Source organism: Pleurodeles waltl, chromosome 1_1, assembly GCF_031143425.1.
Source record: "Pleurodeles waltl isolate 20211129_DDA chromosome 1_1, aPleWal1.hap1.20221129, whole genome shotgun sequence".
In the NCBI taxonomy this organism is placed as follows: domain Eukaryota; kingdom Metazoa; phylum Chordata; class Amphibia; order Caudata; family Salamandridae; genus Pleurodeles; species Pleurodeles waltl.
The window spans coordinates 799,336,549-799,351,207 of NC_090436.1; the positions used below are offsets into that span (position 1 = coordinate 799,336,549).

The window sequence follows — 14,659 nt, forward strand, 5'->3', positions numbered from 1 at the left end:
CACTCATACACATCCACGCACAAAACACCACACACCCCTAAACATCACCCCACACATCACAACACACACCACCTCACACATCACCCACACCACCCGATGGCACCGCAAAGACACCCCAGGTTTTCTGAGGAGGAGCTCAGGGTCATGGTGGAGGAAATCGTCCGGGTAGAGCAAAAGCTATTCGGATCACAGGTGCAGCACACCTCCATAGCTAGGAAGATGGAGCTATGGCGCAGAATCGTGGACAGGGTCAACGCAGTGGGACAGCACCCAAGAACACGGGATGACATCAGGAAGAGGTGGAACGACCTACGGGGGAAGATGCGTTCCGTGGTCTCAAGACACCACATTGCGGTTCCGAGGACTGGCGGTGGACCCCCACCTCCTCCCCCACAACTAACAACATGGGAGGAGCAGGTCTTGGCTATACTGCATCCTGAGGGCCTCGCAGGAGTAGCTGGAGGAATGGACTCTGGAAAGTCAAATCTTTCACTACTTCATCCACCACCTTACCTGCATGCTATCACATACCCCCACCCTCGCCCTCACCCCCATCACTCCAACTCCTCACATATGCCCCACTATCACAAACCACACATCCCAAAACTAAGCCCTCCATGCAACAACAAAGCATGGACACCCATCACCAATGCATGTCCACTACAGATACCCACACAGACCCCTAAACAATTATCACACAAGGTCCTACACAAGAATGTAAGCACTGGGGTACAGGGCCACCCACCCATTGCACACCATGGCGCACACAGATGCAATAATCATGCCTTTACACCCCAGCAGGACCCCTACCCAACGTCACCGGACAGGAGGTTCCAGACATGTCCACTCCCCCCACAGAAGAGGCCCACAGTGATGACAGCAGCTCTGTCCAACTGGATCTAGATGACCAGCCCGGTCCATCTGGGACCTCAGGACAGTCTGTTCCCCTCACACAGTCACAGGCCACTACAGAGCCTCCCCCCTCTGGAACCACCAGCACAGCACCCACCCAGTGGGCCCATACCTCTGTCCCCAGGACACGTCAAGCAGCAGTGTGTCCACCACTACAGGGAACCCAGGCTAACCCACCACCCCAAGAACAGCAGGGTCCTGGGGACAGTGGCACTGGGCACACGGTTCGGGGGACAGAGGCTTAGGAGAACAGGGGAACTGGGAGGTCTGCTGTGCGACAGGGGGAGGACAGGCCCCGGGAACCCACTCTCCACGAGGCCCTCTCCAGCATCATGGGAGCGTACCATCATTCCCAGGAGACGATGGCAACGGTATTGGCCAAGTTTCAGGAGGCCCAGTATTTGGGGTTCAGGGAGGAACTCAAGTCCATCAACACCACCCTGGGCACCATTGTAGGGGTGCTGAAGGACCTCGGGAACACAAGGAGGGACACTGTGGCACAACAAGGGGCCCCTTACACTAGCCTGGACGATGAACTGCCCACAACCTCCGCTGGCGCTAGTGGACAGGAGGCACCGCCACAGGACCACGACACCAACACCCCACCCCCTGCAGATGGAGAACCACCCCGCAAGCGGTCCCTGAGATCCAGGACAAAGACAGAGAACAATGTCAAGACCCTCGCCAAGAAATGAGACCACCCTGAATGTCATCCTTCTGTCCCACTTTGTCACCCTGTCCATCCTTAAACTGCCCTTGCTCCACTTCCTATGCCCCTTTGGACAATGCACCTGTGAGCCAAATAACTGGACTCTGCCATGGACATTCCTCCACCTTCACCCCTGACCATTTTACAACCCTCTTCACTATTTAGCACTTAAATAAACACCCTTGAATCACAAAACAGTCTGGAGTCGGTCTGTGCTTTCACAAATGTCTATTTGCAATAACTGAGGAAAATAGTAATGTCCATTCTATTGTCAACATACCTATGTCACATACCTCTAGTCCATGAGGTAACATAGCAGAGGTCACACAGTGGGACCCACATCTGTGAAGTCAAAAAGCAAAGTGACAAATTAGGATCCATACACTGGGTGAATGTGACAGACAGATGATGATAGGTCTAACAATTTTATCAGATGTAGGAGGCAGTGATGTCTTCTTACCTGTGTCTCACTGGAAGTATTGCTGGATCACGGTGTTTCTGTTGTCTGTCCTCTTCTTCTGCCTCCTCTTCTTCACTGTCCACAGGCTCCACAGCTGCCACAAGACCTCCTTCTGGACCATCCTCCTGCAGAAAAGGCACCTGTTGTCGCAAAGCCAAGTTGTGCAGCAAACAGCAGGCCACGATGATCTGGCACACCTTCTTTGGTGAGTAGTATAGGGAACCACCTGTCATATGGAGGCACCGGAACCTGGCCTTCAGGAGGCCGAAGGTCCTCTCTATAACCCTCCTAGTTCACCCATGTGCCTCATTGTAGCATTCCTCTGCCCTTGTCCTGGGATTCCTCACTGGGGTCAGAAGCCATGACAGGTTGGGGTAGTCAGAGTCACCTGCAAATGTTGAGGGACAACTGTTAGATACACACTAACCCGTAGGGACAACCCCATACCCAGACAACTATTCACACTGTATAGGGTCCTTGTCCTCACCTAATAGCCACACGCGCGGTGCCTCTGGAGTTGCCCCATCACATAAGGGATGCTGCTATTCCTCAGAATGTAAGCGTCATGCACTGAGCCAGGAAATTTGGCATTCACATGGGAGATGTACTGGTCGGCCAAACACACCATCTGCACATTCATCAAATGGTAGCTCTTCCTGTTTCTGTACACCTGTTCACTCCTGTGGGGGGGGGGGTACCAAGGCCACATGTGTCCCATCAATGGCACCTATGATGTTAGGGATATGTCCCAGGGCATAGAAGTCACCTTTCACTGTAGGCAAATCCTCCACCTGAGGGAAAACGATGTAGCTGCGCATGTGTTTCAGAAGGGCAGACAACACACTGGACAACGCGTTTGAGAACATAGGCTGGGACATCCCTGATGCCATGGCCACTGTTGTTTGAAAAGACCCACTGGCCAGGAAATGGAGTACTGACAGGACCTGCACTAGAGGGGGGATTCCTGTGGGATGGCGGATAGCTGACATCAGGTCTGGCTCCAACTGGGCACACAGTTCCTGGATTGTGGCACAATCAAGTCTGTAGGTGACTATTACATGTCGCTCTTCCATTGTTGACAGGTCCACCAGCGGTCTGTACACCGGAGGATGCCGCCATCTCCTCATCTGCCCCACCGTACGTGCCCTATGGATGAGAACAGCGAGCAGAGGGTCAGCCAACACTGAGGTACTAAAACAACAACTTTATTGCACACTTTTGTCAATACGCTATGTGCCTGTCTTGGTGAGTATGCAAGGCCTAGATATGTGTGACGCATTAAAAAATAATGCCATGTGGCCCCCTGAAATGGCAGCTGCCTGACCTGTAATGTGGTACAAGGGGATATGAGGTAACTGCGCTGGCATTGTACACCGTCGCGGTAGGCGGTCGAAGACCGCGGCGCAATCCTGCATTGGTTAACATTGGACCCTATGGGTCCCAGGAGCCAATGATGACGTACGCCGGCGGTGACAGTACGCACCGGTGTGGTCGTGACAACCATTTTCTCTCTGTTCACTCAATTGATACCTGATCTTCAACAGGAGCGGACCTACACTGCAAGTGCTGCTGTGACCTCAGCCTGGAAGCGACGATGGCTCATGTGCCTGGGGAAAGGGCCCCTGCCTTCACATTGGAGGAGTTGGAGAAACTAGTGGATGGGGTCCTCCCCCAGTACACGCTACTCTACGGTCCTCCAGACAAACAGGTGAGTACACTGTGAGCATGCTGTATGGGCAATGCCTATTTGGAGTGGTGTGGATGGGAGATTGGGGGGGGGGGTAATGAGGCGTGCATGATCCAACGGTGAGTGTATGTGCGTCAGGGCAAGGGTGGGAACGTAGGCCAATGACTGTGACAGTCCGGACGAATAATGTTGTACCTTTTCCCCTGTACTATTCCTGTATGTCAGCGCCCACCAGAAGAAGGATATTTGGCGTGCCATCACCAAGGATGTCCAGGCCCTGGGGGTCCACCACAGACTGAGCACCCACTGCTGTAAAAGATGGGAGGACATTCTCCGCTGGAGCAAGAAGACGGCGGAGGCCCAGCTGGGGATGGCCTCCCAACTTGGGAGGGGTGCCCGTCGCACCATGACCCCCCTGACGTTCCGGATCCTGGCGGTGGCGTATCGGAGTTGGATGGGCGCTTGAGGGCATCACAGCAGCCACAAGGGGGTGAGTACAGTCACATCCATCTGACTCTGCACGCATTGGAGGTGTCTGGCTGTGGTAGGTGGGCTGTGGGTTCCCATAGGCTAGGGCGAGCCTTGTAGGCAGGGCCCCTTTGGAAGGCAGGCTAAGTGGCACCCCAACCCCACCAGTAGTAAGAGCCATCTACACCTAGTCAGGCTCCTGTGACTTCCATGTGTGCAGCAATCGGCCATAGGCCATGTACCCCATGTCCCTGTGAGGAATTAGGAAACTCTAAGTGCATGGCGTAGTGCAGAGGGCTGCTGTGTCTATAGTGTCCGCCAACGGTAGTGGTATTGCATGCACTGAACATGTCTTTCTTCTGTCTTTCCCCCACCCTTTTTGTGGTCTCCCTGTTCTTGTGTGCATTAGCATCATCAGGCGGAGGAGCTGTGCCCCCGGAGCAGGAGGGAGCTGCATCCCACATGGACCTGGAGGGCGACACTACGGAGTCAGAATTCACCAGTGGGACGGAGGGCGAGGGGAGCTCCATGGCGGGGACAGGAGCAGAGACCAGCGATACCGACTCCTCCTCTGATGGGAGCTCCCTTGCTGTGGCGGGCCCCTCTGTGCCCCCTGCATCTACAGGTACAGCCGCCACCCCCCCCTACCAGCACAGCCCTCCCAGCAGCCCCTCAGCATGTGGCCTGTGGCTGCTCACCCAAGAGGGTGGGCATCTCCTTCGCCCCAGGCACCTCAGCCCCTGCCCCAGTCAGCCCTGCTGCCCTCAGTGAGGAGGCCATTGACCTCCTGAGATCCCTCACTGTTCGGCAGTCTACCATTCTGAATGCCATCCAGGGTGTAGAGAGGCAGTTGCAACAGACAAATGCGTACCTGGAGGGCATTCATTCTGGTCAGGCAGCCCAACAGCGAGCATTTCAGACTCTGGCCTCAGCACTGATGGCAGCCATTGTCCCTGTGTCCAACCTCCCCCCTCCAACTTCCTCCACCCAGACCCAATCCCCCCAGGACCTGAGCCTATCCCAAGCACACCATCAGACCAGCATGCACACAGCTCAACACACAAGGGTAGCTCTGGCAAACATAAGCACCACACATCCCACAGGCACTCACACAAGCATCATACCCATGCACACATACCAACATCCACTGCCTCCCCCTCCTCCACGTCTCCCTCCTCCCTCCCTGTCACGTCTCCACTCACACCTGCATGCACTACATCCTCAGCCACTACCTCCATCACCAGCACCCCCATCACCACACACCACTCACGTGTAATCACCACCCCCACTACCATTCACACATCCCCTGTATCCTCTACCAGTGTGTCTGTGAGCCCTCCTCCCAAAGTACACAAACGCAGTCACACACCCACCCAACAGCCATCCACCTCACAACAGCCTCCAACCCATGCACCTTCACCCAAAGTCAGCAAACACCTCCTACAACCACTACCTCTTCCTCCACTCCCAAACCCCCTCCATCTACCCATCCCAGTGTGTCTAAAAAACTTTTCCTGTCAAACCTTGATCTCTTCCCTTCACCTCCCCCACCCCTTCCGTCCCCAAGGGCCCGCCTTTCCAGGTCCCAACCCAGCACCTCAGCCACCACATCACCGGGCACAGTGGTGCCAGCAGTAACCGGGTTCTGGAGTGCGCCAAGCAGCAGGGCTGCCAGTGTCCCAAGGAGCGAGGCCAAGGTATTCCCCCAACTCCAAAACAGAAGAAGTTGCCCACATCCCGGAGGGAGAAGGCCAAGACACCTGCCACCAACGGCTCAGCCAGGACAACAGTTGGGAGTGGCAAGCCAGCTGCGCCACCATCCAAGATGGGGAAGGGCCTGAAAAAGAAAGGCAAGTCAACGCCGCTGCCAACCTGCACGGTGGACAAGACCGGCACCGCCACCTGCACCGCCGCCACCGGCACCACCGCCAGCACCCAAGATACTGAGCCCTTCACCTGCACCGCAGACACTGTGGCCTTCAGCAGCACCAAGGTCAGTGAGCCCGCCACCAGCACCGCCGCTCAGGACACCGCCGCTCAGGACACCGCCGCCAGCACCGAGGTCAGTGAGCCCCCCACCAGCACCGCTGCCCAATGAGTGCCGCAAGCATCGCCGCTACTGAGCCCGCCGCCAGCACCTACGCCACATCCTGAGCCAGTGGCACCACCGCAGACATGGCTGCCATCCCCAGTGGTTATTCGTACGAGGCTGGTGGTCAGTTCCAGGGGCCTGACCAGCTTGCATGATGCACCACCGTCAGTGGAGTGTCACATCCACTACCTCAGTCCTTGGCAGCATGAAGCACTCTGTGCACAAAGCCCCCTCCAGAACCAGTGGAGTATCACATCCACTACCTCTGTCCTAGGCAGGATGAAGCACTCTGGGCAGAAAGCCCCCTCCAGAACCAGTGGAAAGAGACATCCACTACCTCAGTCCTTGGCAGGATGAAGCACTCTGGGCACAAAGCCCCCTCCAGGACCAGTGGAGAAAGACATCCACTACCTCAGTCCTTGGCAGGATGAAGCACTCTGGGCACAAAGCCCCCTCCAGAACCAGTGGAGTATCACATCCACTACCTCTGTCCTTGGCAGGATGAAGCACTCTGGGCACAAAGCCCCCTCCAGAACCAGTGGAGTATCACATCCACTACCTCAGTCCTTTGCAGGATGAAGCACTCTGGGCACCAAGCCCACTCCAGAACCAGTGGAGACTGTTATCCACTTGAGAGACTGTGGCTTTGCACTCCCCAGGATAAAGCAGTGGGCAAACCACCCACTGGAGAGACTTGTGAGGCTCTGGCTTTGCACTCCCCAGGATAAAGCAGTGGGCAAACCACCCACTGGAGAGACTTGTGAGACTCTGGCTTTGCACTCCCCAGGATACATCAATGGGCATGGAGCCCCCTCGTGGAGCTGGCATTGTGCACTCATCCGGCTGAGGTGCCCCCCTTCCCTTCCCCCTGAGGTGCCTGTGTTTTTTTCCGATCTGATGCCCCTGCAGTGTTCTCTCCGTTTCGATTGGGTATCTTGTGTGGGCCTCGCCCATGCATTTTGGGCCCAGTGGTCCACGGACTATATTGGTGCAGTACCTGGACTTTAATTCTTGGTGTACATATTTGTTTATAGTGTATATCCATTTTTGATTAATGGATTTTACATGATTACAATCGTTCAACTCATTTCATTTTGTCCTTGCGTTCTTCCAGGGGGTTTGGGGGGGTGTAAATGTAATGTTTCAGCATATATTGGTGTGTGTGTGTGTTGTTGTGGGTGAGGGTGTTGCGTGTGTGTGTCACTCTCTTTTCCCTCCACCTCCCCTGTGTCGTAGGTGCAGTACTCACCGTGGTAGTTGCTGCCGTCGGTCGTGCTCCTGGTAGAGGAGCAGGAAGACAATCGCAGGGAGTATTTGGAGTTCAGGCTCCAATGCGTCCTGGTTCCTCATGGAATGTGTAGAGGTGAGTGTTTCCCCTTCCAAGTTCTGTTTCCGCCGTGTTTTTTTTGCGTTGAATCTGCCCCGGAAAAGGTGGAGGATTGGCCTGTCATAATAGTGTGGGCGGTACATTGTCTTCCGCCTGTCTGTTGGCGGTGACCGCCGTGCTGTTTGTTTGTACTGCCGTGGCGGTCGGAGTATTAAAGTGGCTATCTATGTTGGCGGTTTCCGTCACGGTCATAATTCCATTTTTTTGACCGCCGGCCTGTTGGCGGTTTTACCGCTGCTTTACCACCGACGGCCAGGGTTGTAATTGAGGGCCTATGTGCCTTGTGAAGGCTACTGCTGTGTATCCAATGTGTCCTGTGGCTGTTATGGGCCTCCAACCCTTATTACCCTGCAATGTGCTACTGGCTAACATGCGTATCCAGACTGGATGCAACGATTGGTGCTGCAGCACCTTGAGGCAGTGTATAAGAGCAATTGACCCTACTGCTGGACTGCAGTGCAGCTGTGCGTGAAACTGAGCACGCCAAAACTCCTAAGCAAAGATGTACATTCTACTCAAGTGTAGATGTCAAATTCTGCACAAGGTTGGGTCTGTAATTAGTATTGGGCAGCACTGGACACTTGAGGCAGTGTTCGCCACACAGACTGGGGGGTGCTAATTAATATGGCCCTAAGTCTTGAGTGCATATTCAGGGCAGTGTCGATCGACTTCTCATGCTGCCACAGCCCCCAGCAGATTGTGGTTATGAGCGCAGGTAAGCGGGTCAATCGAGAAGCTGTGCATGAATAGGGGGTTGATCATTTTTTTAAATGTGTTTTACTGATTTTAATAGACATGGTACAGTACTAGTGAGAGGTATAATTGTAAGCATAGCAATATTTCCCAGCGAATCATGTATAGGATAGCTTATTGTCATTACTGCCGTTATCTCATACCAGTGGTTTGTATTAACATGGTAAACACATAAACAGTTAAAAAGTTATTCAAAACTAATTTAACTGTGGAGTCTGCTTAGAGTGGGGATGCGTTGGAGTGTGTAGCACGTGCTGGGTCTGGAGGGTCTAATGCCAGAGTGGTTCGGCCGCCAGAGAGAGTGAATAGTCGGGGCTGGAGCGATTGGTGCTGGGGAATTGGAGTTTCCATTGAGGCGTCAATGATAATGTGCTCTTGGGGAAGCGGGCCCGTGTCCTGTAGGAACGTTGTTGTAACTTCCATGCAAGAGCTGTCTGCCCTTTAAATAGCACAAAAGCGAGGTCTATGAATTTGTAGAGGTGTCTGTCACCTTTTTCACGGCAGCCCTAGTAAACAGGATTCAGGCATGGGTTCAAGAGTGTGCGTTGTCAGTTCGGTCACCATGATGGAGATCGTTTGCCATGCTGGTTGTTGTTGGGCAATCACACACCATGTGGAAGAATCAAGCATCTAATAGTTTGCAGAGGAGCATTCAGGGGTTAGGGCTGGATACATATGTTTTATGTGCTGCAGGACAAGGTAGATGTGGTGTACATAATTGAATTGTTTGAAGCGAAATCTAAGATTGCGAGATAATTCCTTCACCAGTTGTAAGGCATTAAGAGCTGCGGTACTACGGTGTCCAATCTGGCGTGCGCTCCAGCGGCATAGTCTGGCGGGGTGAAGTTGAGGGACAATTAGGGTGGCAATCACCTGGCACAAGCTATCTCGGGTCAGGATTGTGTGCAGCGTGGCAGACGTCGGAGGTTTCACATTGCCACCACCCCATGTGGTGCATAGTGTGCATTGTATCATGTGGAATGTTAAGAACTGGCCTTCTCCTATTCCGTAGGTGTCCTGGACGTCCGGAAGGACATAATAGAGCCCTCGTGATAGTGTTCCCCCAATTGTTCAACTCCTGTTTCACTCCAATTGGACACGTCATACCACTGTGCAGCGTTGTGCAGCTACGGTAGGTCTCACTTCACTATAGACAGTGAGTATGGGAATGGGCTCCCTAGACATGTACAAATCTGTGCCAGCAGGTGTAGGCCACAGCCTACTGACATGTCTCCCGTTGGGGACAGGCTTTCAAGTCTGACAACAAAGTGTAGATGCTCAGGATGCCCAGAATTTCACGGACGTATACCAGTTCAGGGCATTTGGGTATGCGTAGCCAGTCCAGTTGTAGTTGTGCAGCCACATAATAAAGCTCAAAGTTGGGCGCCCCAAGGCTGCTTTTAGTTAGTGGGCACTTTATGGTGGCGAGGGCAACTCAGCGGGGTCCCTTGCTCAATATCAATTTGAGCAATAAGCCATGCAGTTCATAGAAGTTGTTCTTAGAAGTACTATTGGGAGCACAGCAAAAAAATAAAATAAGCGGGGGAGCACCAGCATTTTGGATATCGCCTCGCGGCCCAGTGGGGATAGGGGCAGCGACCACCAAAAGGGCAAAGACCGATGAATAGAGCTGATCGCTTTGTCTAAGTTGCCTTCCTTGATGTCTTTCTCTGTGTAATAGATCTGAACACCCGGGTATTTAAAAGTGTTGTAACACCACTGGAGACGAACCTTCCGGGGGGGTCAGCGCGGAGTGGGGCGGGCACGGCACCAGAAGGAACAAGCATGATATGGGCCAGTTCACATGGAACTCTGATATGTCCCTGAAGTCGTCCAGCAGGCACATAAGACATGGGAGAGAGGCCTCTACATGTCCTAGGTAGTCTAGGGCGTCATCCGCATAAAGCATTATGATGTGATGGGCACCCATCTCTGGGATGCCCCAAGCTTGGGCTCGCTTGCAAAGCTGGTGGGTAAGCTATTTCATAGCAGGGCGAAGATGAGCTGGGAGAGTGGGCACCCCTGCCTTGTGCCTCTTTGAATAATGAACCTGTCTGGGATCAGCTGGCCAGTTTTGATCCTTGCCAACGGGCTGTCATACAGCGTTCAAACCCATCCCAAGAAACCTGGACTAAACTCCATGGAGACAAAGGTGAAGAGTAGAATGTCCCAGCCCAGGGTATCGAACGCTTTCTCATTGTCCAATGATACAGCCATCTGCCCAAAGGTGTAATCGGGAGTATTATGTATGAAGCATAAAAGGCAACGAATCCCTACTGGTCAACATGGACAAGAGCTTTATTAGTGGGAGCAGGCGATTCCGCCAGCACTCTGGCCAGGATCTTACTTGAGATTCACCAATGATAAAGGATGGTAAACGGGTACATCAAGTGGGTCCTTGCCTGGTTTAGGAAGGACCAGGAACAGGGACTCTCGGAAGGCGTCCAACTGTTTTGGCCTTGGTGAACACGCCAGCAAGTTTTGAGTGGTCTGTGTGGGAAAGGTTACGTAATATTCAATCGACAGCCCTTCGGGCCCTGGGTCTTGTTGTGGTTGATTTACGCGATGGCAGCTCGTATTTCATCCAATTGCAGGGGTTCATCCATACCGGGCCATTGCAACCGGTTTAGTTTGGCCTTTGGCAGGTTGTGGAAGAAGCAATGCACATACTCCTGGATTGGGGGAGCTCTTGCTGCATAAATCTTCCAGTAGTTATTTGTGAACTGTAGCGTTAATGGCTGGCGGAAAGATGATTATTGTGCCACCATTTAGGCAGAGCGTTTAATTGATTCTCTTTTAGAAGGCAAGTCATACCTGTCAGCATGTTGCAGGCTGTGCGGCGTTTGTAGTCATGCTTGCACAGCAGAACTTCAGCTGTAGCTCGCTGCATGTGCCGCTGCTGGAGTTGGTCAGCCATCGCAGTGCGAGTGGCCACCCTCACCTCTAGGGATCGTAACTCTTGTTTGAAGGAGGATAACTTACCCACAAAGCAATGTTGTATCCACCAAGTGGAGGCCAAGCAGTGGACGCATGCAACAACTTTGTGTGCATTCCATTCGAGTGCATGGGCCAAAGCAGTGCCCTTGTTAAGCTCGAAGTATAGTGTGATGCACTGTGCCAGCTCCTCTCGGAATGGGGGGTCTGATAGTGTCTCTCTTTGAAACTGCTATGTGGGTATAGTGGGGCATTGTCTGCCCCACCTGAGCATGACCAGTAACTGGCAGTGGTCACAGAGGATATGCGCCAAGCACTCTGCTCATTTTGTCAGTGGGCTCAGTTGTTCCATTCAAAGGAAGAGGTTGATTCTAGTATGCACATCATGAGCCAGGGAGTAAAACAAATATTCCCGGTGAGTCGGGTGTCCGAGCCGCCAGGCATCATGTAAGTCACAATAAGTGATCCATGTGCGAAATAGCTGTGTTGTGTGGACACATGTAGCAGCATGCAGGTGAGGGGAGGAACGGTCGAGAGCGACATTGAGTATGCAATTGAAGTCACCTCCCTAGAGTCCTGGATATTACAGATCTTGGAAGAGCACTGGGGTGAGCATGATTAGAAAACCCAATTGATTAGTTTTGGGGGCATGTACTGCTAACAGTGTGAGGGGAGCACCAGCAAGTTGGCCCTCCAAGATCACAAACAGACCATTTGCGTCTACTCTGCGTGTTCAGTACAGACAAGACATAAGCATAAGCTGATATGGATGTGCCATATACTTGCCCCCTCCATTTTGTGCAAACCTTTTGTAGCTCCGCTGGCGTAACCTGTGTTTCTTGTAGCATGGCAATGTGTGTGTGGCAACGTTAAAGATATGCATACACACTGTAGCGTTTACCAGGGGTAGCCATGCCACATACCTGACACATAAAGATGTGGTACTGTGGGGGTGTGAAAGACAGCCATGAGATCCATCCTGCAAATTATCAGTGGGACATGTGGTGGACAATATGCCCGCCCCCCCCACCCCCCACCAATGTCGGTGCCGCCCCAGTGCTAGAGAGGCCATCCAGGGCCAAGGATGGTGTTCCCTGGGAACACCTGTGTGCTTAGCAGACTCCAATAAAACCATATTACATACATAAACGGCAGCTAGGTGCAACTACTGCATCCCCCCAGGGCATTCATCACATGTGTCCCTGTCCAAAAATACCCAGCTGTGAAATAGAAACAAAAGCAATATCAAAAAGTATACAAACCAAGCCCTCATTGGAGCGTGTGTGGGGCATGAGGTGGCTGCGAAAGGTGGTGTACGTTTTCCAGACTTGTTCCAAAGGACCCAGCTACAGCTCTCACGTGGCAGGAGGGCCAGACTGTGCCTTCCCCACACACGGGTGAGGGGGTGCCACAGTTGAAATGATGGTTGTATTAGGTTGTCGGCCGAAGGTGGTGTAAATTTTGGATCAAATATGCCACTTGTGACAGAGGATACAAAATCCCCAGTGCCTGGGCCAGTCTATGATTGGCTTGGTTCTCAGGGCTGTGAAGGGGTTCGAGCTGTGCAGGGTGGCCACCACCACCGCCCAAGTTTGCTCTTTGGACACCTGGTCTTGAGCAGTTCTCATTCGGGTCAATCTCCGCTTTCCGCACTTGGGTCGAAAAGTCACCCAGTCCCCTTCTGTGGGATCAGTCTCTGCCTTACCTGCAAGGCCTTTTGCGTGGAGCCAAATCCATACATCCTCAGTTGAGAAGACGTGGGAGGATTCCCCGTCTATTACCTTAAGCTTTGCAGGGAATAGGAAGGCACAGCAAACTTGCAGCTCAGGCAGGCATTGGTTCACCCTCAGGTAGGGGCCCTGGAGACGCTGTGTCTCGATCGTGAAATGTGGATATGCTGAGATGTCTGTGTTCTCAAAGCCACAGGGGCCCTTCGTGCGAAAGTGCTGCAAGATCAGGTCTCGGTAGATTAGAAAAGGGGCAATGAATGGGGGAGACTGGGGGGGTGACAGGTGTGGGTGGCCGGCCTGGGACAGGGTGCGCCCGCTCCACCGAGAACAGTTTACGGACATTGTTCTTCTGCATGGTGGTCATCAGCCAGTTCTCTGTGAAGAGCTCAGCCCGTTCCGGGAAGCCCAGCAAGTGGGTGTTGTTGCGCCGTGAGCACTTGACATCCTCCGCATGGCGTTGTAAGGAGTTACTGCATGATGAGTCTCTTGGTCTGTTCTTTCCCAGTAGGGCTGATTGAGATCAGTGACGATTCTGTTTCATCCTGTCGGTCCACCAGCTTGTGATCCGCTCTCAGCAGGTTCACATCCAAAGAGATAGCATAGATTTTTACCTTGAGTGACGTTTTAGTGTCTAGATTGAAATGGAGTACCTCCTCAAACTGTGTGGAGTGCTAGTCTAGGGTAGATTCTAGGTGGTGCAGGGCCCATAAGGTGTGGTCAGTGGAAGTCGGGGGCAGCACTGAGACACCGGAATCGGGAATTAAGTTCTTGGCAGTTGTGGTTTTCGCCATCATGTAATGGTGAGGGCCTGAGGCAGATGTCAGGTTGCGGTAATCAGGAGTATGCAGGGCTGCCCTGCCACTACAGTCCACCTGCCACGTGTGGTGAGCATCAAGGAGACAGACCTGGTGGTCCGGGTTTGTGGAGGGAATCCCACATGGGAGTGGCAGTCCTAATGTGAATCTGAGGACTGGTTGCTCCCAGCCTGGGACTCCTGTGCCTCAGCTGAGGCAGTGTGATTCAGTTCTTGCATCCCTCAGACATTGTTGGTGGTGTGACTAGGAAAAAGGGCTTACCCAGGGTCCCCGTGCAATGGCATGGAGAAGCGACACATCATAGGATGGGACAGCATTCGGTTAAAAGGAGACGTCCACTCAGCACGGCTGTAGGAAGCTGGCTCTGTATATACTATATCAAAATGAAATGTAGTGTGCACAGAGTCCAGGGGTTACCCAGAGGCTTAACAGAGACTAAAGTAGATAATACTAATGCTCTCTTGTGGTAGTGTGGTTGTGCAGTTAGTCTTATCAGAAGTTAGTGCAAAGCATTTTTTGTACACACACAGACAATTGAAGAAGCACACACTCAATGACAACTCCAGACCAATGGTTTTTATATAGCAAAAGTATATTTTCTTAATTTATTTTTAAAACCACAAGATTCAAGTTGCAGGTAAGTACTTCCCTCTGCAGGCGTCGTCGTAGATGGTTAGAGTAGTTAACCCAGGGTGGGCATTTTCTCAGAATC

The 14,659-nt window shown here is 52.8% G+C and overlaps 1 protein-coding gene across 2 annotated transcripts in view; it reads left to right on the forward strand.

Annotated features, from left to right (window-relative positions):
- Positions 1-14,659, forward strand: part of TUT7 (terminal uridylyl transferase 7) — a 1,097,449-nt gene that overhangs the window by 469,721 nt on the left and 613,069 nt on the right. The window lies entirely within an intron of this gene.